At 47.1% G+C, this 22,457-nt stretch overlaps 1 long non-coding RNA gene across 10 annotated transcripts in view; it reads left to right on the forward strand.

Annotated features, from left to right (window-relative positions):
* Positions 1–21,929, forward strand: part of LOC144314688 (uncharacterized) — a 31,045-nt gene extending 9,116 nt beyond the window's left edge. For 6 of the 10 annotated variants that reach the window (XR_013380540.1, XR_013380547.1, XR_013380541.1 and 3 more), the window contains one exon: positions 5,116–12,960. This is a non-coding gene — a long non-coding RNA (uncharacterized LOC144314688). Of the gene's footprint in view, positions 1–4,928; positions 5,031–5,115; positions 12,961–15,530; positions 15,739–16,106; positions 17,119–20,904; positions 20,986–21,244 lie in introns of those variants that run through there. The other 4 variants (XR_013380543.1, XR_013380544.1, XR_013380545.1 and 1 more) reach the window with 4 other exon arrangements.
* The last annotated feature ends 528 nt before the right edge of the window (positions 21,930–22,457 follow it).

Raw genomic sequence — 22,457 nt, forward strand, 5'->3', positions numbered from 1 at the left:
AATAAGATACCCAGATGTAGTTGCATACTGAGCCACAGTTTGCAAGGTGCTGCAGAAGGCCCCTTAGTGCCCTGGAGGTTATTCACTGAGTTTACAGCACAGTTGTTAGCATTTATGAGCCCATCCTTTATGCAGGGCCCTGGGCTCAGTGTTTAATCTCATTTAATCCTCACACCAACCCTATGAAGTAACTACTGTTATACTTTTACAAATGAGAAAAGGGAGGCCCATCCATGAAGCAACTTAACCCAGAGTCATTCCAGGAAGCCTCTGGGTCTTGAAACTGGGTCTGATGTCCTACTTTGGAATTTTGAGTCTCAAACTACTTTTAGTAAATTAGTCCATTCTTTTTTTAATTTTTTTTTCACTTTTTAAAAAAGATTTTTATTTATTCATGAGAGATGCACACACAGAGAGAGAGAGAGAGGCAGAGACACAGGCAGAGGGAAAAGCAGGCTACACGCAGGGAGCCCAACGTGGGACTTGATCTTGGACTCCAGGATCACACCCTGAGCCGAAGGCAAACGCTTAACCGCTGAGCCACCCAGGCGTCTCTTTTCTTTTTTTTAAATGTATACTCCACACCCTACATGGAGCCCAACTCAGGGCTTGAACTCACAACCCTGAAATTGAGACCTGAGCTGAGATCAAGAATCGGACACTAAACTGACAGAGCCACCCAGGTGCCCCTAATCCATTCCTGTTTTTAAAACCTATATATGTGAATAGAAAGCGATTAGGGAAGCTACATACCAGAGAGTATCATATATAATGGGATCAGGGTCATTTATATTATATTCTTTTGGCTTACTGAGGCCATTATTTCTCCTATTAATAAAAGAAAGAAGAAAGAAAGAGAAAAAGAAAGGAAGGAAAGAAAGAAAAGAAAAGAAAAGAAAAAAGAAAAGAAAAAAGAAAAGGAAAGGAAAGGAAAAAAAAAGAAGAAAAGAAAAGAAAAGGAAAAGAAAAGAAAAGAAAAGAAAAAAGAAAAGAAAAGCTACACTTATTAAAAGGTAACAAATCAAAGAAGGCTTGTCCTGAGCCTGGAAGGAAGAAGCATCCAGAATACTATCTGGAGACTTTGTTGCCAGGACCTGGTGAGAGCAGAAGGCAGCCAGGAAAAGCAGCCTCCATCCTAGGAGGAGAGGGCCCAATGGAAAGAACAGAACCCAGCTGTCCCAGTCCTGGAGGCCCACTCTTTGCAGGGACCTGGACCTACCCTCATTTGCAGACCATCACCAGCCTGCATCTTACAAGGGCCATTAAACAAGATACTGCCCACTTCTAAATAAAAAGAGCTTTGCTGAGAAACGCTGGTTAATCCCCACCACCATCACGGCCAACAATGCTAAAAATGTATTTTCCCCTCTTATTTATTTGCAGGGGTCAAACTGGGGGCTTGGAGGGTTCAGATGAGGGTTTTCTTGAGGAACTACAAGGAAAATGTCCAAAGCTTGGCATGGACACAGAGAGTCCTGGTGTGTCAGTGCTGAACAGGAGTATCTAGGATCAGTGATGTGTCCCTAGGTTAGAGTGGGGAGGGGTGGTGTGAGGCGGGGCCTGCTCCAGGCTTAGGTTCAGGCCGGCACGATTAACCAACCCACGAGGTTCATTGTTGCTAGTTCTTTACAGTTTTCCTTCAGTGCCTGTCCCTGGTGTTTAGATCTGCTCTCAATGGAGAAGGGGGCAGGGAGGGACATGCTAGGGTCTCCTGGGCCCTGCACCTTCTCAGGAAGGCAGAGGCCATGTGGTCACAGGTTAAGTGCTTGACCTCGGACCCCAGACATTCAGGTTTGGGTTTTTCTGAATCCATGACTGATCTGCCTGGAGGATTTTTAAGGCCCTCACTGTGGTGGCAGGTATTCAAATAGTGAGGAGTAAGAAGGGGAAGAGCTACTGTGGCCTGGGGTACCCAAGAACCAGGTCTTATACCAAGATCAGGCCACTCCAGCCCTCCCTCAGCAAGGCAGCTACTCAGAAGTCTCCAGCATTCACCACTCCCACTTGCCCCTGCTCCTCATTTCAGCCTGTGCTCAAGTCAGGCTGCCCATCCTGCCTGGACCCATGTCACACTGCAGTCAGCTTTCCTTCCCAGACAAGGTTCATTGTATTTGGTTCTGTCAACCCCACCTTCCATTTTCCAATTGCTCTGGAATCTCCTCCACCTCAGAAGCTGCCATCTATCTATATGTGTGCAGTGTTCACTGAACGAGTATGAAGATATATTTAATCATTAAAAATTATAATGGGAGCTTTTATTTTTTGAGCACTTAAGTATATACCAACTAGGATAATAAACACTTTCCCTGTTCTGTTTCACTCAATCCTTACAACTGCCCAAAGATTTAGATTCAATCACCAGCTCTATTTATAGATGTGGAACTTGAGTCATGAAGAGGCCAGGGAAGTTGATGGGGTCCTACAGCCCTAGAGTGACCGTGCTGGGATTTGAACCTGGGACGTTTGGCTCTAAAGCCCAAGTCCTGTACTACCAGTTTATGTTGCCTCAGCAAGCAGTTATTCAGTAAGGTTAGTGAGGACTTACTCTGGCCATGCAGTTGTGCCACGGGCAGGGAAAAAGAGCAAATAAGGCATATTCCTGCCCACAAGGAAGCCTGGTGGGGAAACCTTCATCAAACCCCTTTATTCTGGAAACCTTTCCTCCCTTCTCTCTCTACAACTGGACTTCTGCAAAATCAGTTTCCTTATGGAAAGAACAGATTCTCACGTGTTGGAGGACTCCGTGAGAGTTCTCCAATCTCCCCTCTAGGTGATGAGAATCTGTACTGCAGAGCATCTGCACCAAGCACATGCACGTGCATAAGTGTGCACGCACGGTAGGGCACATCTAGTTGAGACCTTGGATTCTGAAGCCAAACTACTTGAGTTCAAATCTTGGCTCTACTATTTACTAGTTGTGTGACCTTGGGCAAGTTTCTTTGATCTCTCTGAGCCTCAGTTTCTTCATCTTTAACGTAAGCATAACTCCTACCTGGTGAGGATTTAAATGATTTAACACATGCAAAGCATTTCGCACCGCTCCGTGCACTAAGTCCTGGTAATGTCAGCTGTTGTTGCTGTCATTACGAAGGCTTATCTTGCCTCCCAGGGAAACAGTGAGTTCCCAGTCTTGTCTCTCCTTCTGCTCTGGCCTCCACAACACTCAGCCCAGGGCAGATGCTCCTGGTGATGGATGTTAGTCACCAGGCTCCTCAGACTCAGAGGGGATGTGAGCATGAGTGTTCTCTCTGCCCAGGCTCTTTCGAAATTTGAGTCATGCCTTGACAGCTGCCCCTGAAGAGATGCTCCAGCCTCTGCCCCCTCCCCTTTCACAGTCAGCTCTGTCATTCACACCCTCCTCAGTCATGAGCAGACACCCCCAGGATTACCCATTAATGGGCCCTGGGGATACCTCCAGGAGGAAGAGTCTTGCTCTCAGTAGGCAGATGACAGGGACCTGACTCTCTAGCCAGTGGCTTTGGCTGTTAGGCCATATTTCGAAACTATTAGTGGCCTCCAAATTGATTGACGACCCAATATAGGGCCGCAGTATTTCATTTGGTCGCCCTAGGATAACTGACAACTTATACTCAGCCCCATCTGGAGGGGACATGTTTGGGAGACTTTTGCTTCACTTTTGTCCACTCTCCAAGCTCCGAGAAGCCTGTGAGGTGGCTTGGGGTGTTGCAAGTTAAGGTCCTCGACTTAAAGGCTTATTGTGCCTCAGATAGTTTAGTGTTAATGATTATAAGCTCCTGGTCCCTAACCAGACCTAGGCTTGAATCCCAACTCTGCTTTCTGTTTGCCTGTGACCCTGAGCTTCTTAACTTGTTTCTCTGAGTCTGTTTCTTCATCTGTAAAATGGTAACCGTAGTAGTAATTTACTCCATAAGATGGTTGTGGGGATTAAATGCATGTGAAACACTTAATACAGTGCCCAGCGCATGGCTGTCACACATACTGTTGCTAAGCAGTGGGTGAGAGAGCACTGGGCCAGGTTAAGAGGTCAAGGTTTGAGTTCCAGTCCCGCTGCTCATTGACTGTGTTGACCTTAGGCCAGTTAACTCCCTTCTCTGAATCAGTTTCTTCCACTGTGAAATGAAAAGTTTGGCTTTGAAGGTCATTCAAGTTCTTTTTAGCTAAGATTTGTGGTCTGTGACTTGGAAGGTACCTCCCCAAAAGAAAACAGAATGGAAGAAAGAATTAGTGCTCCATGTCTTTATCTAGCAGGATCACATTTCACAAACCCCAGTGACTTGGCACCATCTTCAAAAGTCCATTCCCCCATCCCCACCCTACCCCCACATCCAGCAGCCTGGACGCGAATCTTCTCAACCCCAGGAACTGTTTGCAGGACCCCAAGAGGCTTTCTTCAGTGAGACCCCAGGGAAGGGGGGAGTGGATGGTAGCTGGAAAGCGGAGCCTACATCACAATTAACCGGCCAACCTCAAACATCACACCCCAGAGTATTACCCTCGGTGCCTCAGGCAGGAGTCACTGGTCACTTCCTCGGAATGGATGAGTTTATGGCCAGGGAGGGATATTTCCCCTGGAGCCTGGGGATGGAGTGATCTGTTATAAAACAGACCCCACCAGGGAAGTGGTACATTTTCTCGTTCTTTTCTTTTTTGGGTGTGTGTGTGTGTGTGTGTTGTGACCTCTGACACTGCCCCCCTCCTGGCCTATGGAGCAGTCTGAGTCCCCCAGCAGGGGACAAGTGCCGGGGAGAGAGGAGGCGTCTGGCATCTTCCCCACAGGAGTGTCCGTTAGTGCAGAGTCCCACTGAGTTATTCTTATGCCCTGTTTGGCCCCAGGGGGATGAGATTGGTGGGATTTACCTGAGAATAAAAAACAATAGGTTTCAACTAGTCCTACCAGTTCTTACCCCCCTACAGTAAAACATCACTTAACCATTTTAATGTAACAGATTTCCTCTCCCAGAGACCTTGCCAGGTGGAGGAATTTATTGGTGGTAACAAGCACCGGCCCTTTTTACGAAAAAGGCCTTCGTGCCCGACACATATGCCAGGTATTTTATACCTGTTGTCTTATTATTTAAAAAAATATATTAGTTTCACCGTGGGGAAAAACATATGACAATTTTCATGTTTCAGGTGGGCGAACAGTCCCAGAGAAGCAAGGCGATTTGCCCAAGGTGAGCGACGGAGCTGCCATTTGAACCCCGGGCCGGAATTACTCCAGAACACCTGGCAGCTACAGCTTCCTAGACAAACTCTCTGGAAGCCTTGTTCGGGTGAAGCTCTGCCTCCATGGTGATGGAGACCCGGATCTGCCCATCTTTTGTGAAATCTCAGACTCTTCTCCGGAAGGCCCACCTGGTCGACATCCAGTCCTCCGGCAGCGGGGACAGTGGCAGTGCCGTGAGTGCATGTGTCTTGTCTGAACTGGTCCAGGAAGGCACAGAGGGCGGCCTCTCACTCCTGTCTGTGGGAAAGACGCCAGCTCTAGCAGTAGAGATTGTGGTACAGACTTGGTTTCCCAGTCACTGTCATGTCCAAGGGCCAGGAACAACGAATACTTTCCTCCTTGTCCTCTGTCCAGCAAATGCAGCATCCAGAGGCAGCCCATAGTGAAAAGAACATTCCGTGGGAATTCTGCAACATGGATATCCTCTCCAGGCCCCAGTCCAGCCTGAGCCTGTTCCTCTTCTAGCTGGCAAGTTCCTTTCTCCTCCTCACTTCCCTGAAACTCTTAGGCTCACCTCAAGCCCACTCCCTCCTTGCTTCTTCTCCTATCTTCTCAGGAAGTAGCTCCCTCTTCTTCACAGCCCCTGGCTCTACCCTCCTCTGGTTCAACCTTCCTGGGCAGTTTGCTCCATTACCTCTCCTGGACCCAAATTGCTTATGAATTCTCTAAAGTCATGTCAGGAAATCCCACAGATGCACCCTAGACAACACAAGAATGCCCCAGATGTTCTAGGCAGCAAAGTTTCTGGGATCAAAATTGTCTGGGCAAAGCTGCACACCAGACCCTCTTCTTAAAAATTAACAATGCACAGTCAAGTCTCTGAAAAGTCCAGTAATCAAGAAACCCGTTTTGTTTGCTTTTTCAACCCAGGGTTTGTGAGATGGCCATGTAATCATCCTCCCTGTCTCTACCATATACCTGTAACAGTAGAACCAGTGATCCACTGTGGAACACATTTTGGGAAATTCTACCCCCAGCCTTCCACCAAACTTTGCAGTTAATCTTGCTTTCATTGATTTAAGCCTTTCCTATTTCTTGAAGATAATCTTATAAAATAATATGAGGTGATGCCTGCCCAGGAGGGTGTTCCAGAAACATATACTTGATGGGGATGAAGATTTTCTTAAGACTTGAGGATGATGATGCCCAGAATAGATCACAGATTTTCCAGAATGTGGAAAGAGAGGGAGTAGAATTTTAAACAACAGCAGATACGGTTTACCAAATTTTTACTTGTTTCCTAGTCAGAGGAACCAAAGCCAGATGTGGAATGTAATGGAGAATTATTAAACCAGACCTCCATCACAGATAAATTGTTTTTGAGTGAATGAGTAAACAGACTTTCTGACCAGTTAGAGGGTTGGGAGACTGTGAATGAATGTCTGCATGCACGCAGGAATGAATGAATGAACGAATGATCAAGTAACTGGTCCCCGGTTTAGAAACTGCCACCCATGTTCAATGGACAAAGCCAGATGTAAAAAGAGGACGCCATGAATGATTCCATTTATGTGAAGGTCAAGAGCAGATAAAGCTACTCTACTATGGAAAAAACAGAGCTGTGGTTGCATTTTTTTAAAAAATTTATTCATGAAAGACACAGAGAGGCAGAGACATGGGCAGAGGGAGAATATTATAACATCCTGCAGGGAGCCCGATGTGCAACTCCATCCCAGGACTCCAGGATCAGACCTGAGCCAAAGGCAGATGCTCAACCACTGAGCCACGCAGGCGTCCTGTGGTTGCATTCAAAAGGGCTTTTGGGGCAATAGAAATCTTCTCTATCTTGATTCCGATGGTGGTTACTCGGGTGTATACTTTAGTCAAAATTCACCAGATTGTACATTTAAGATCTGTGCTCTTATCTGTATTATACAATTTATCTAAAAGTAAAAACCTTACCACTTAGGTCTCCCAGGCAAGAATTCACTCTCTTGTCCATTATTTTCTCAAAACACTTTTTCTATACAGGCAGCATATCACTGTAATACAACTGCCTACCAGGGGAATTCTTTATGTCTGCTCCCCCCACTGCACGTGAGCTTCCCTCTAGAACCCTCACATAGCAAGCAATGAACTAGCATTGGTGAGATTGAGTTGAGGCCAGATCCATAAATATAAAACAAAACAACAGTAGTTATCATGTATTAAGTACCTGTGATGTGTCAGGCTGTATACAAAGTTCCTCACACATTTCATTATATATACATGTGTATGTATACATATATATTTTTTCATTTCATTATTTATACATGATTTATATATATATCCCCCACAAGATAAATACAAAGTAGCCATTAAGTTTGAAAACAGGGACACCTGGGTTGTTCAGCGGATGAGCATCTGCCTTTGGTTCAGGGCGTGGTCCTGGGGCCCCGGGGTCCCATGATCAAGTCCCACATCAGGCTCCCTGCATGGAGTCTCTCTGCCTGTGTCTGCCTGTGTCTCTGCCTCTCTCTCTGTGTCTCTCGTGAATAAATAAATAAAATCTTTTAAAAAATTTAAGAAACATGAGTTTCTAGCAAGAAGGATTGTTTACCAATCCCATTCTTCCACCCTCCAAAGTAGGTGCTGGGAGGGTGGAATGAGCAGTGGTTGAAGTCTTTCTAAGCTCTAAACTAAGCTAATGGGACGCCTGGGTGGCTCAGTGGTTGAGCGTCTCTGCCTCTGGCTCAGGGCGTGATCCTGGGGTCCCAGGATCAAGTCCCACGTCGGGCTCCCTGCATGGAGCCTGCTTCTCCCTCTGCCTGTGTCTCTGCCTCTCTCTGTGTGTCTCTCATGAAAAGGTAAATAAATTAATCTTTAAAAAATAAGTTTGAAAACAGACTAATAATAAATACAAATGGTTTAGCTATATTACATTATAATACAGGCAAAATGATAGTGTATTTCTGACTTTATAGTCAGTGTGTGATTGTGTGCATATGTGTCTGTGTGTATTACTATCAGTCTCCATTTTATATGGAGATCATGAGATTCGACTTCCCAGAAACATGTAGAACCAGGAGGCAAACCCAGGGTGCTTGATCTCAGAGGCGTTGAGCCAGACTGTTTCCAAAGTGGCACCACATAAATCCAGAAGAAATGTCGTGAGATCTTTCTGGCCAAGAGACTTGAAAACAGTTTCCTTGAAGTTGAAAGTGTATGTGTGTGTGTGTGTGTGTGTGTGTGTGTGTGTACAGAGAGGTGTAAAGGCACTGTAGGGCTCCCATAGCTCCAGGAAGGGGCTATAGCAAGGAGGACTTGGGTTTAGAATCCTAACTGCCCCATTTATCAGCTGCATGACATGACCTGGGGCAAGTTATTTGATACCACTCAGCCTGGGTTCTCCCACCTTCACATGGGTGTAGTGACAGTGCCCATCTTCTGGCATTTTGAGGAAGGATTCAATGAGGTAATGCACGTAAACCTCTCAACACGTCTAAGCTCTCATTCTCAGTAAATGTTTATTGAGTTTATTATCATTTTGCTGTTTTCTGTAGGATTATAACTCCCTGCTCTCCCCCTTTGCCCCCTCCAAACAATTCTTTGTCCTGCACCCAGCCTCTTCCCTTCTTCAGAGGGTAGAAGCCTAGGATTTGGTAGTTGTGACAAATAGTTTGAATCAGGGACAATTGCCACAACTGCCAGTCAGCTCAGGGAGTAGAAAGAGTCAGCTGGTGGGTGGTAACTAGGGGATCCCTAGCTGATTTGGGGTAAAAAACATGAATCCTTGTTTTTTTAAGAATCCTTGCCACCTGCTTTGGGCTTCTCCTTGCCTCCTTCATTCTGAAATGAGGTAGTTGGAAGCCTTACAACATGAGGAATGAGACACTGGGACCAGAGTGCCCACCTTTGAATTTCACATGAGGTCCGGGCCTTGGAGGTCAGGGGGCTGGTGGGAAGACTGGACCCCTTTGGCTGGAAGCTTGCCCTTTGGGATCTTGTATGAGAGGGACTGGCAGGGGACGAGGTTCCCCTCATTGTAGTTCTGAAGACTAGACCTTAGGGTTTCCCGCCTCTTTGCCTGAAACAACCCCCTGGCATGTGGAGGGCGAGGCAGGGCAAAAACTCTTGACAGTTCAAGTCTTTGGTCTTTTTTGATTTGTGGAGTCAATAGGCCAGTGTTCCTTGAAATAAAGTAATAATCCATGCTCATAGAGAGGAAAGAAAAAAAAAAAAGAAAATGCAGATAAAAATAATGAAGAATAAAATAATAATAAATTTAATAAACAAATAACTGATTATTTTTCATCCGAAGAGAACCACAGTTGTTCTTTCCTACCTTTCCCTCTGCTCACAGGAAGGCTGTGGCCCCAGGATTAAATGTACAGGCTGGCTGAGCTGGACTCTAATCCTCGCTAGACACATGTGGGCTAGTCTCTATGCCATCTGAACCTCATTTCCTCAACTGTAAAATGAAATTAAAAACAGCATCTAGGATACTAAAAAGTTCATTTAAAATTTTTTTCTAAAGAAATGATCTATGTTATAGGATTGAAATAATGTCCGTGACTCAACAAGTGTTAGCTCTTATCATAGCAAATATATATTCTTATGAGAAAAATGACATCACTCCACAGATACTGTTTGCTACCTGCCTTTCTTTCTCCCATTAGACAACAATGTGAGTCTCTTTCCAGCATTAACTATTCTATGAAGACCTTTGGAAGACCAGGCCTCATTTACCGGTCACCCACTGATGGACATTCAGGTTACATCCAGTATTTCATTACTATAATCAAAGCTGCATTAACATAACTGCAGCTAAATCTTTGCACCCAGCCACAGTTATTTCCTTGGAGCCAAGTTCAAGAAATAGAATTGCAGGATTTTAAGGGCAGCCACAGTTTTAGGACTTTTGATAACCTGTTGCCAAACTGCCCTCCAGAAAGACCATACCAAGTTCCTTTCCCACCAGCCGAGAATAAGAGTGACTATTTCGCTGCAACATCACCAACACCAGCTTTTATCATTTTTGTCCATCTTTAAGCAATTATTCTTGAGCAAGGGAATTTCTTTTATCTGTCTGATTCAACTGGGAACTCCCGGAGGGCAGGGCAGGGAGGTAGCTCCTTCATCTCTGGGTAGCTCCTGTACCTAGTACAAGTTCTATCCAAGGTAAACATCAAGAAGTATTTGAACTGAGTCTCAGAAGCCAAGAGTGATTTTTTAAGTGCCCTGGGCAGGCAATTCTTATTAAGTGCAAGACCTAACAACCAAGGATTCTACCTAGATGAAATTCAGGGACTAGACACAGAGGAAGACAAAGGCATTTCCAGAAGCACAGCCCTGATATTCAGATGTTAATCAGCCAAGTGATAAGTTCTGAGATCAGCCTGGGTTGGGGCCACTGATCTGCCAACAGATTTGCATGTGTAACTTGAGATCCACTCCAGTTTCAAATACTTAGGGGAGCTCTGAGCCAGGATACCTGGGTTTCGCACTGTCACCATTTTGGCGGTGGCCCAGGACACGTCACTTTATCCTTTTGGGCTTGGTGTCCGTATCTATTTAGTGGGGAGCTGAATAGTGTTTCCACTGAGGTATATCAACAATCATGGGATGCTGTCTCCCTCGCCCTTCTAACATCTACTGAGGATTTATTATGCCTCCTATCTGTGCTGGGGGCGGGCTAGCATGACACAGAAGGAACTCTGGACAGCCTGGGTTCGAAACCCTCGCCCTGAAACACTGTCACCTGTATGCACTTGGCAATGGAACTAATAAGACCTGCTGTGGATGGTTTGGTGGGGAGATTAAATACGCTCATCTGTGCAAAGCACTTAGGACACTACTTGGTGCCCAGTAAGCACTAAGTGCCAGCAACCATTATCTGATTTAAACCTCACAGTAACGCTGTAAGAGAACTACTTATCATTGACTCCGTTTTAAAGATGGAGGAACATGGAGCAGAGAAGTTACACAAATGGTAAGATAAAAGCCAAGACTGATCTCACGTCTATCTGACTCAGGCCTCTTCACATCTGTTTGACTCACGACTTTTTCATTTAGAATATGAAATATTAATGTTTATTTAAATATTAACAATTATCAAAATTATATTCAAAATTAAAGCTGGATAACACCCCAGATCATTTAATCCAATTCCCTCACCTGACAAGGCTCAGGGTGGAAGGGACCTGTCCAAGGACACATAGTAGGGTAGTGACAGCACAGGGCCGGGGCTCCAGCCTCCCGATGGCCACTCAGGAGCCAGGTGCCTGGTGCCAGGGGTAGGGAAGCCTCTCCTGTTGCTGCCTTTGTTCCTGGACTAGTGAGCAGAGCCCTGGAGCTTGTGGGAACATGAGCAACTCTGCAGCCCAAAGCAGGCCAGGTGCCAGGAGAAGCCATTGTTGTCATTGGCCACTGCAATTACTACTTTTGTCCATAATTCTAGGTCTGGGTCCCCTCCTGTGGAGGAATAATCTAATGTCTCCTGCCTGGACTTGCCCTCTCTGCAGCTGCCCTCGGTGCCAAGGCAGGGTGACCAAAAGTGGCTGCTCACTTTGCTCCTCACTTGAGGTCTCCACTGCACTGGGTGACCTAAGGAGGAGAAGCTGCCAGCAAGGGCCCCTGCCCTCCTTCTCAGCAGCTCATGCCTTCCCTGCTTTGTTTACAGCCTAATTTTTTTTTAAGGATATATTTTATTTAACCTAACATATAAAAAATATGTTTCAACATACAGTCAATTTAATAGAGTATTAACAAGGTATTTTATATTCTTTTTTCACAAGTCTTTAAAATCTAGAATATATTTTATTTTATTTATTTTTTATAAAGATTTTATTTGTTTATGAAAGACACAGAAAGAGAGGCAGAGACACAGGCAGAGGGAGGAGAAGCAGGCTCCATGCAAAGAGCCCAATGAGGGACTCAATCCCAGGACCCCAGGATCATGCCCTAAGCCAAATGCAGGCACTCAACTGCTGAGCCACTCAGGTGTCCCTACTTTATTTTATTTTTTTATATATTTTTAAGATTTTATTTATTTATTCATGAGAGACACACACAGAGAGAGGGAGAGACACAGGCAGAGAGAGAAGCAGGCTCCACGCAGGGAGTCTGATGTGGGACTCAATCCCAGGACTCCAGGATCATGCCCTAAGCCAAAGGCAGACGCTCAACTGCTGAGCCACCCAGGCATCCCTGGAATATATTTTATACTTACAACACATCTCAGTTTGGATGCTATGTTTTCAAGAGCTAGTAGCCCAAAAGTGGAAACGACCCAAATATCCAGATATTTAGATAAACAAAAGGTGTTATATTCAATTGGAGGAACATTACATATTCAGCAATAAAAAAGGAATAAATGCAACATGGAGGAAACCTTAAAAAAAATATGCTCAGTGAAAGAAGCCAGACACAAAAGAGCATATACTAAATGAATCCATTTATGTGAACTGTCTAGAATAGGCAAATTCACAGAGAAAGAAAGTAGATTATGGTTGCCAGGAGCTGGGTGCAGGGGCAGCGGGCATGAGTGATTGCTAATAGGTATGAGTTTTCTTTTTGGGGTGACAAAATGTTCTGGAATTAGTGGTGATGGTTGCATAACCTTGTGAATATACTAATAGCCACTGAGTTGTATACTTTAAAATGGCAAATTTAGGGGCACCTGGGTGGCTCAGTTGGTTAAGCATCTGCCTTCAGCTCAGGTCGTGATCCCAGGATCCTGGGACTGAGTCAGTCATGGGGCTTCCTGCTCAGTGGGGAGTCTGCTCCTCCCTCTCCTGCTCCCCCTGCTTGTGCTCTCTTGCTTGCTCTGTCAAATAAATAAATAAAATCTTTAAATTAAATAAATAAAATAAAATGGCGAATTTAGTGGTATTGAGTTACATCTCAATAAAAAGTTAATGATAAAAATATATTAAAAATATAATGTAGTCCTACCAAAACAATTAAGTTATCCTTAGTAGGAAAATATTTTACACTGATTCAGTTTCCAAATCTAAATAGAAATTAATTAGGGCCCCCCCAGTGGCTCAGTGGTTGAGCATCTGCCTTAGGCTCCGGTCATGATCTCAGGGTCCTAGGATTGAGCCCCGCATGGAACTCTGCTCAGCGGGGAGTCTGCTTCTCCCTCTCCCTCTGAGGAAACCTGTAGCATGTCAAAACCAGGAGAAATCCTCAAGATAGCTAAGTTTTAAAAATTTACACGACATACAGTTCATTCTGTAGCATATAGTTCTGTGGATTTCAACAAACACATAATGTCGTGTGTCCTCCACTACAGTCAAGATACAAAACAGCTCTTTCACGCCCCTGTCCCCTAGGGCCCTGCTCTGCACTGCAGGGGAGCTCTCTGACCTAATCCCCTCCAACACACTGTGCAGTGGGCACTGGGTCTCCTCTGCTCAAGGCCACACAGCTCTTGACAGCCATGCTGGAAGGTGAACCCAGATCCATGGGCTCCAAAGTCTACATTCTTAGCCACTGCCTTACGGGATTTGTTCACGTCCTGAGTGCAACTTTGCCTCGCAGGAGAGAGACACAGGCCCAGGGGTGGGGTGGGGGTGGGGTGGGGGGGTGTCGGGACTTCTCCCCATCCCCTGGGAAACTACCACCTGGGTGTTCAAAGTCAGTTTCCAGGCTTCATCAGCCCAAAATGTTGTTTTAACTCCCAAATGGCCTGCTGTCATCTTCCAAATCATTTTTGTAAACCCCTCTCCTTCCTCCACGTAGGGGGAATGTCAAGACTTTCCAGGCTTAACCGCAGGTGGGGAGGGAATCAGGCTGTTTTTGAGGAAGCTGAAGGGAGTCAGTACCAGAAGCCTCTCTCCGAGGCCTTGCTACTCCTGGCTTCTGCTTGAGAACACTGCCCCCCGCAACCCCCCACAAAAGGCTGAGAGAGAAGCTGGTTCCACACCCTGAAACCCCGGCCGACCCAACCCAGGTTGGACCAGCAAATTTCTATAAGCATCTCCCTCCTTGGAGAAACGTACAGAAGCCCTGGCCTTCAGGGTAGAGCAGAAGCTAGGAGAAGCCAAACAGAGGCCTATGGGAAGACAGCCGCTCCCGCCCCCGCGTACTTGGGTGACAGCTCTCACTATGGGAAGAACCCAGGCTGGGGGGGAAATGGGCTACGGAGTCCAGCGCAAATGACGAAGGATCATTTCTCAGTAGCTTCACCTCGGGGGCCTGTGCGGAGGTGGGCTTAAATTGAGGAAGGGCTATAAAAGCAGAAATTAGCTATGACATCTAGATTTTTTGTCTGAGTCAGGAAGACAGTTTGAGCCAAGTTTGAGCTGGATTTACCAGGGATATCTTGGGGCTTACTCTTTTTCTTGAATCTCGAGTGTAATATATGTTTGTGGGAGGGATGTATCAAAATCTCCAAAGGCAATGAAGAACTAAAAATTTGAAAACCACATTGCCCTGTCATTCAATGCTCATATTTTAAAACTTCCACACTATTTTCCCATCCAGAAGGGAAAATAATGGGAAGGGAAGGACTCTTTCCCACAAAACTGGAATTGTATGTCAGGTGCTGTTTTCTAAACTTGCTTTTTTTTTTTTTTTTTTAAGGATTTTATTTATTCATGAGAGACACACAGAGAGAAGCAGAGACATAGGCAGAGGGAGAAGCAGCATGCCCTCAGCCACCCAGGCATCCCTAAACTCACTTTTTTCAAAAGAACCATAGCAACGGTTTTTCTTTGTGTGTGTGTGTGTGGTTTTTTTTTTAAGGATCATATCAATACTTTTTAGGCACACCAGGAAAATTCTTAATATAACCAGAAATTATCCACAACCCGCCCCCCAGCCTCCTGGGAGATGAACATGATTAAGCACAGCGACTTCAGGGTGGCTTATTAAGGAGATAAATTCCATTTCTTCTTGTTCAGCGTGGCTGTTAAACACTCCCGGCCCAAGATGAAAGCAAAGGGACACGGCTGATTCAGCACTTTGGGCTCACCGTGCCTGACACCTGTTTTATTAAGCGTGCCCGTGTGTCAAACACCGCAGAATGAAAAGAAAGGTGTTTTTGTTGACTGGAACTGTGTCTCCTCACTCTGGCCCTTCCCCTGCCCATCTGAGCCCAAGAGAGCTTGAGGCCAAGGAAAGGTGCGTCGGGTGAAAGGTCAAAAGAGTAGTCCACACTGTCTCTGGGGACCAGTTTCTAGCCCTGTGAATTTTGAAAGAATGTATGTACAAAATCTCCTCAGTTCCGTGCTAGCTGTATGTGTTGTGTTTGTCCCCTGGGGACAGGAAATAGTGAGCCTGTGGCCCTTGGGGATGGATAGCCACCCTGACCTGAGCTGAAGTAGTTCCCACCTGCCCCCCCTGGAATGAGAAAGCCATTTCTGTTCCTCAACCTGTCCCTTGTCCTTCCCAGGGAAGAAACCAAAGTTGCCTGGGACAATGTCCAATCTGACAAGGCCGTAAATGATCTATAAAAATCCTAAGACAAAATGCTCAGGAAGGAAGAAACTCTAATTAAGGAAATCCTGAATGCCCGAAGCCTGCTCATGAATACGAGGGACATAATAACAGGCAAAGTGGAGAAGCTCATAAAGGAGGATGAAGCCTCAGCCTCGTCACAGGTGGGACCTGGCAGGTGGGAACCCAGGGTTCGTTTCCGGGGTTAATGGAATCGTGCCTGTCCTTGGGATTGCCTCATGCCAGGCACCATGTTTCCCTTCCTGCCTCCTCGGGAGGGGTGAGTAAGTCTGAGAGAGGTGATCAGAGCCCAGTCACAGCACATCGGAGTGATACTTGCTCTGGGCCACAGAGGGAACTCCAGGCTTTGTCTTCCAGACGTGCTCCCAGAGCAGTAAATGACATTCCCCACCCCTTCCCCCTCCCTATTGCACATCTTCCCCTCCCAGTCATTTATCACGAGAAACAAGGGACAGGAAACAGGAAACAGGACAGGACTAGGTAGGGTTTCTAAAACCCCTTTGCCTCCCAGAGCTCCAGGCCCTACCCTGCGATCACTACCTCCTGGCATGAGATCAACGCGTTCTGCTAGAGAGAAACTCAGGGAACAGAGAGGTTCATTGACCGGAATCCACTTGCACAGCAAACTGGGGAATCTGTTTCATTTGCTTCCACTAAAGATTCTGTTGCTTGCTAGTGAGTGATCCCACAACCTGATGGCTTAATATAGGCAAAATGGAAACCCCGTGACTCAGTCCACACTTTCATGAGTCAGAATCTGGAGAAAATTAGAAATGTCACATGTGGCACGTCCAATACCAAGAGGTTTCCTCACGCCCTGATGACTGTATCTATATAGACAGTGATTTCTGACACTTGTGTGTCATCTGACCCTCAGTGGACCCTCTCTGTCCCAGGCACTTACAGATACGTATCTGTATATTTTCTCACACAGTCGTCCCAACAAAGCCAGGGGTTGTGGGCACTGGGGGTAGGCGGGGATCCAGGATCAGAGAGGTGGTGTGGCTGCCCAGGATCACACAGCGTCAGAGCCTAGAATCAAACCCAGGGCTACTGAGTTCTAGAACCCACTTTCCCATTTCTGTGACGACAACCAGATTTTGATGCCATTTGGGGTACGAGCTGCGTGGAGGTGAAGATTGCGGGACACGAGCCAGAAAGACCTTGGAGCGGGTCTTGGCTACTTACTTCGGGGTGAGTCACTTTGCCTCCTTGAGCCTCAGTTTCCTCACCGGTAAAATGGGGGAAGTCACACCGTTTGTGAGGATTAAGTGAGATACCTCAAATAAAGTGCTTAGCTCCCCGGGGTGGGAGTGCCCGCTTCTGGCAGCACCCAGGTGGGAGGGGTTGGGGAGGGCCCAGGCAGAGCTATTCGAGGAGGAGCCGTGGAAAGCGGAGCTCATCATAGCCACGATTTCGATGAAACCCGTAATTATAACCCCTCCTGCCACCCCCGGCCCCGGGGCAGTGATGGGATCTTTGCAGCTCCCCAGGGTCAGGGCCGATCACCGCACGGGTGGGCAGACACAGGGTGCCTTGGGAGGCGGGTGGGGAACAGGTGGGGGGGCCGCTCTTCTCTGAGTCAGGCGGCAGGACACGCCCGCAGCCGCCCTGTGGGGCACCCACCCAGACAGAGCCGCTGCCACTGCCCCTTCCGCAGGAGGCTGCAGAGTGACATCCCAAGCCCTGCAGTTTCTGCCCATCTTTTGCTTTTTGTTTTTTTTACATTTTTCCACCCAAACTCATATGCAACATGCTGAGTTTGAGCTGATTTCATATTAAACATCAGCTCCTATCAAATGAGCTTTTATCATATACCAGGTTCCTGGGCTAGGCACATTTTAAGTATGAATCAACTTAATCCTCACAACAGCGCCACGGGGGTGGTATCCATTGCTCACGTGTACACAACGGTTACTATGTGCCAGGCACTGTTCTAAGTATCTCGTGTTAACTAATTTATCCAATCCTATGAAGTGAGTACTATAATTACCTCCTTTGTACAGATGGGGAAACTGAGGTTCAAACAGGTTAAGTGACCTAACCTGCTCAAGGTCACAGGCTAGAAAGTGAGGGAGCCAGCCCTCAAAGTAGAGCATTCTGGACCTGGCCACATACTTACTGACACCCTAGAAGCTACTAGTATCATCCCCATTTGGCAGATGAGCAAACTGAGGCTCAGTGTGCTAGTCGATGTCAGAACCAGGATCTGGTACCAAAGCTCAACTCTTTTTTTTTTTTTTTTTTTTTTTTTTAGATTTTATCTATTTATTCATGAGACACACAGAGAGAGGCAGAGACACAGGCAGAGGGAGAAGCAGGCTCCCTGTGGGGAGCCCAATGTGGGACTTGATCCCAGGACCCTGGGATCATGCCCTGGGCCAAGGCTCAACTGTTTATACCAAACTGGTCTGTGTCCTGACTGCAGTTGGTCTTCTTTCAGTGGACATGGATGATGTGAAGGGTGGGGGGACAGGGATGTGGATAGTCCCACCCCTGGGAATAATCACAAACCTGGAGCCCTGTTGAGGTGCTATCATTCTCATTATTTTTTAGGATTTTATTTATTTATTCATGAGAGACACACAGAGAGAGGCAGAGACACAGGCAGTGGGAGAAGCAGGCTCCATGCAGGAGCCCAATGTGGGACTCGATCCCCGGACCCAGGATCACACCCTGGGCCAAAGGCAGGCACCCAGCCGCTGAACCACCCAGGCGTCCTATAATTCTTATTTTATGGATGAGACAATGAGGTCCAGAGAGGTGAGGTCTCTGCCCAGCCAGAGAGCAATGGCAGTCAGACTTGAACCCCTGACTCCTGCCCCAAAGCCCTACAGTCAAGATATCTGAAATTCTACCCTAAATATTCTTTGGGTCGTAATGGTTTGGTCTTCAAATCATTTAAAAGATATTTGTTGAGCAGTGACCTTGTTTCCAGCATTGTGCTGAGTCAGGGGCTTTCAGACCTTTGTAGAGACTCAGGAGCTCCAGGGAGGGTCCCAGGCACGTTCTGACGTGACCACACAGGACCTACATATCCATCACCCCCTTCAAGAACTGTTTCCCTTATTTCTGTTTTATATCAAGATGCTCATAGATTTTCTTTTTTTTTTTCAAATTTTTATTTATTTACGATAGTCACACACACACACACACACACACACACAGAGAGAGAGAGGCAGAGACACAGGCAGAGGGAGAAGCAGGCTCCATGCACCGGGAGCCCGACGTGGGATTCGATCCCGGGTCTCCAGGATCACACCCTGAGCCAAAGGCAGGCGCTAAACCGCTGCACCACCCAGGGATCCCACTCATAGATTTTCTTTTGGAGAAAGAGATCCACCCCTAAAATGCTTGAAAATTACCATGTTTGATCCCGAGAACACAGAGATGGTATGACATGTCCCTGGCCTCAAAAAGCCACCAGGGGACGGACACTCAGACAAATCTAGTGCGGTACAGCAGCAAGCTTAACAACTACCCAGGTAAGTGTCAAGTGTGTAGGCAACTCATAAGAAGTGGTTAGTTCTGGGATAAAAGAGGGTGCTGAGTGATCAGGGAAGGCTTCTCTGAGGAGGGGGCAGTGAACCAAATTTGCAAGGATTGGATTCTCTGGGCAATGCTGGTGGGGAAGAGCATTCCAGACAGAGGGAACAGCATGGCAAAGGCACAGAGGCGTGATGAGAAATGGTGTATATTGAGGGAGCCCTAAGGAGCCCTGGAATTGAAGATCTGGGGACACTATCATGCTATTAGGAGCCCAGTGGAGCAGATAATTCATGGAATTATGGACTCATGGACCTGTCACTGACTTTTACTGTCAAGATATTCATCATATCTGCAGGGTCAGAAGTATTTTTGTTTACTGTGCCAAGTACTGGGTTAGGCTGTAGGGGCAAAGACAGGAACTACACAGAGCTCCCTGCGGCATCCAGCTCTCCAGCATCCCAAGATCTGCGGTGGGAAGGGCTGTGAGCGTGCTGCCAGGCTGCTGGTTAGTGAGAATTTCTTAGGGTGGGATGTGGGGGTGAAGGGCAGTGTTGGGGCTGGTTGAAAGTTAGCTCTTGAGGCCCAGAGGCTGGCAAGGTGCGGTGGATTCCAACAGGGACGGCCAGGGAGGGCTTCCTGAGCAAGGGGGCATCCAAGTTTGACTTGGGATGTGGGGAGGATCACGGTGGGCAGGGAGGGGAGAACATGTTCTGAGCCAAGGAGGGGAGAGCAGCAGGAGAGGCCTGGAGACAGGAATGTGGAGGGTGTGACAGGGAACAGGGAACATCTGGGCTGGGCTGAGCACCAGAACAGACCTGCTGTCGGAAAGAAGAGGAAGGAGATAAAACGGGAAAGGTCTATTGGAACAGGCTGCAGAGAAATGGAAAATTGGCAAGCGAGGGAGTCCGGACCTAGCGGTTCGGGCAGTGGAGTCTGGGCATGGGTACTGAACATGACATAACCCCACCCTTATGTGATCGTTACACCCTATGGGATGTCCACCACCTGATGGCTCTGAGGGACAAGAGCCATCACAGCCCAGAGGGACAGTATCTCATAGTGGCTAGGAGGGCAGCTTCCAGAACCAGCTGTGTAGGTTCAAGTTCAGCTACCTGCTAACCGGCCCTCTGACCTTGGGCAATTTACTCTGCTTCTTCGGCGCCTCAGTGTGCTCATCTGTAAGATGGGGCCAGTAATCTGTAATCTCCTAGGACTGATGTGGGGCTTAAATTAGTTCATACATACAGCAGGCACAGCAGAGAACCGGTGGCACAGCATTTGCACCTGTTAATGCTAGTACCTGTTCTATAGCCCCTGGCTCATTTCATTGCTGGCCCTTTCCAGCCGTGGTCAGAGGCGGAGAGCTACGCGCCTCCATCTCATTCACCTGTTGGTTCACTTGATTGGTGGTTGTTCGGTCATCAGGCATTCTCCTTCCTCTTTCCCTGTCCCTTTTCACAAATCCATAACGAGTGCTAACTCTCCTCATTGCTTCCTTCTCCTCCCCACCCCCATTACTGGGCTTATTCTCTTCAATATTAAAAGTTTTTTAAAATTAGAAGTTTAAGTTCCCATTATTCTCCCAGGCTATAGTTTCATAGTTTTATTAGAGTGAAAAAGATATCTGCGGCCACTTTGGACTTTAGGCACACTCAATTAAGTGGAAAATGTCCATAGCATTGGATACCACTTATGAAGCCCAGAGCGATGACCAATGCTGCATTGACTACTCTCCATGGGTCCATGGACTTCTACTTGCGTTGGGGTAGGTCTGTGGTAGGAAGCTTCGTTCACTCCCGGTCCCTATTTCTTCAACTCAGCTTTTATAGGGCACCGATCAGCCATGCTGGGCCCTGTGCTGAGCCCGGGGAGCAGTAATGAGTATCGCGGCCCTGCCCAGGGTGAGTTGCTATTCTGGCCCCGAGTCTGAGTATCTTGACCGTTAACCAGCATCAGCCAGTGGGATCTGTGCTGAGCAGTCTTATGGGAATCCCAAGAAGCGAGCACAGCCCCAGGGCCACACGGGAGGGGAGGGGGGAAGGGAGGGGGAGGCGAGGAGAAGGCATCACATCAAGGGGAACCTTCCTATCTGTCCTGGTGTCATGAAGTCATTTTATTGACTACAATTTTCAACAATCAGATTGTTGTCTGGCTTTATAGGTACAGCCGGGGAGAGGAAGGACAGGCCAAAGAGTGTGTGAAAAGGATGCCAGCCTGGCACTCTGGTGTAGACGGACTTCTCCAAACTTTGGGTGAACCCTCTGCCCAGTGCACAGATGCAGGACCATAGGATGAGGGGGACGGCTGGGTTTCGACTACCTGCTGTGTTGTCAGGCACTGTGCCAGGCAGGGAGAGAACACTGAGCCCCGCCGAGATCACACAGCGCCCCGGTGGCCTGGCACACGCACAAGGAGCTCGCAGAATGCCGCACTGAGCCTTAAAGGCATGAGATGAGAATTATCCTGGGAATAGGAAGTAGGTTGAAGTATATACATGATTCCCAGATTCTGTATTTGAGAATTTGCCAACTCGCTAAAATTTCCTTGCAATCCCCAAATCAATACCTTGAGGCACCTTTGTGGTCATTTTTGGCACACGCATGACGTGGGGGGAAATAGGAGTTGCTCAACATGCACAATCCCAGCTGAGGACCAACAACGTGACGCTCTGCCTCTTGTTTCAGTTTTCATACTATAAATAAAGGTCTTTCTCGAGGTCGGTTTAGTGCTACCCTTTTCACATTTTTCTGCTTTTTCTTGGTAATTTCTGTTTAAAATGGCTCCTGAGCATAGTGCCAAAGTGCTGACCAATGTTCCCTTTTTTTTTTAAGATTGTATTTATTTATTCATGAGAGACCAGAGAAAGAGAGAGGCAGAGACACAGGCAGAGGGAGAAGCAGGGTCCATGCAGGGAGCCCGATGTGGGACTGGATCCTGGGACCCCAGGATCACGCCCTAGGCCAAAGGCAGGCACTAAACCACTGAGCCACCCAGGGATCAAGGAACACCGTCCAGTGTTCCTAAGAGCCACAAGGCTCCGATGTGCTTTACAGACAAAATATGTGTGTTAGAACCTTATTTCATCCTGAGTTACAGTGCTGTTGGCTGCGAGGACAGTGTGAAAATCAACAATTTATATTAAATAAGAAACATTTACAGAGAAACACATAAAGCAAGGTTACAGTTTGATCGGTCGAAGAAAATCTTGTGATCAGAGGCTTGCAGGCACGTGCACCTCTATGTCCCCTGGGAGACGTGTGTGTGTGGTGACTTTACAGAACTACCGCAAATGATGAGGCTCCTCTGTGGATGACAAAATGGGAGTGCTTCGTTAAGAGTGCTTCTGTCTCCCCCTGCACAAAGGTACGTGCAT

This window comes from Canis aureus, chromosome 5 (genome assembly GCF_053574225.1).
Source record: "Canis aureus isolate CA01 chromosome 5, VMU_Caureus_v.1.0, whole genome shotgun sequence".
Taxonomy (NCBI): Eukaryota; Metazoa; Chordata; class Mammalia; order Carnivora; family Canidae; genus Canis; species Canis aureus.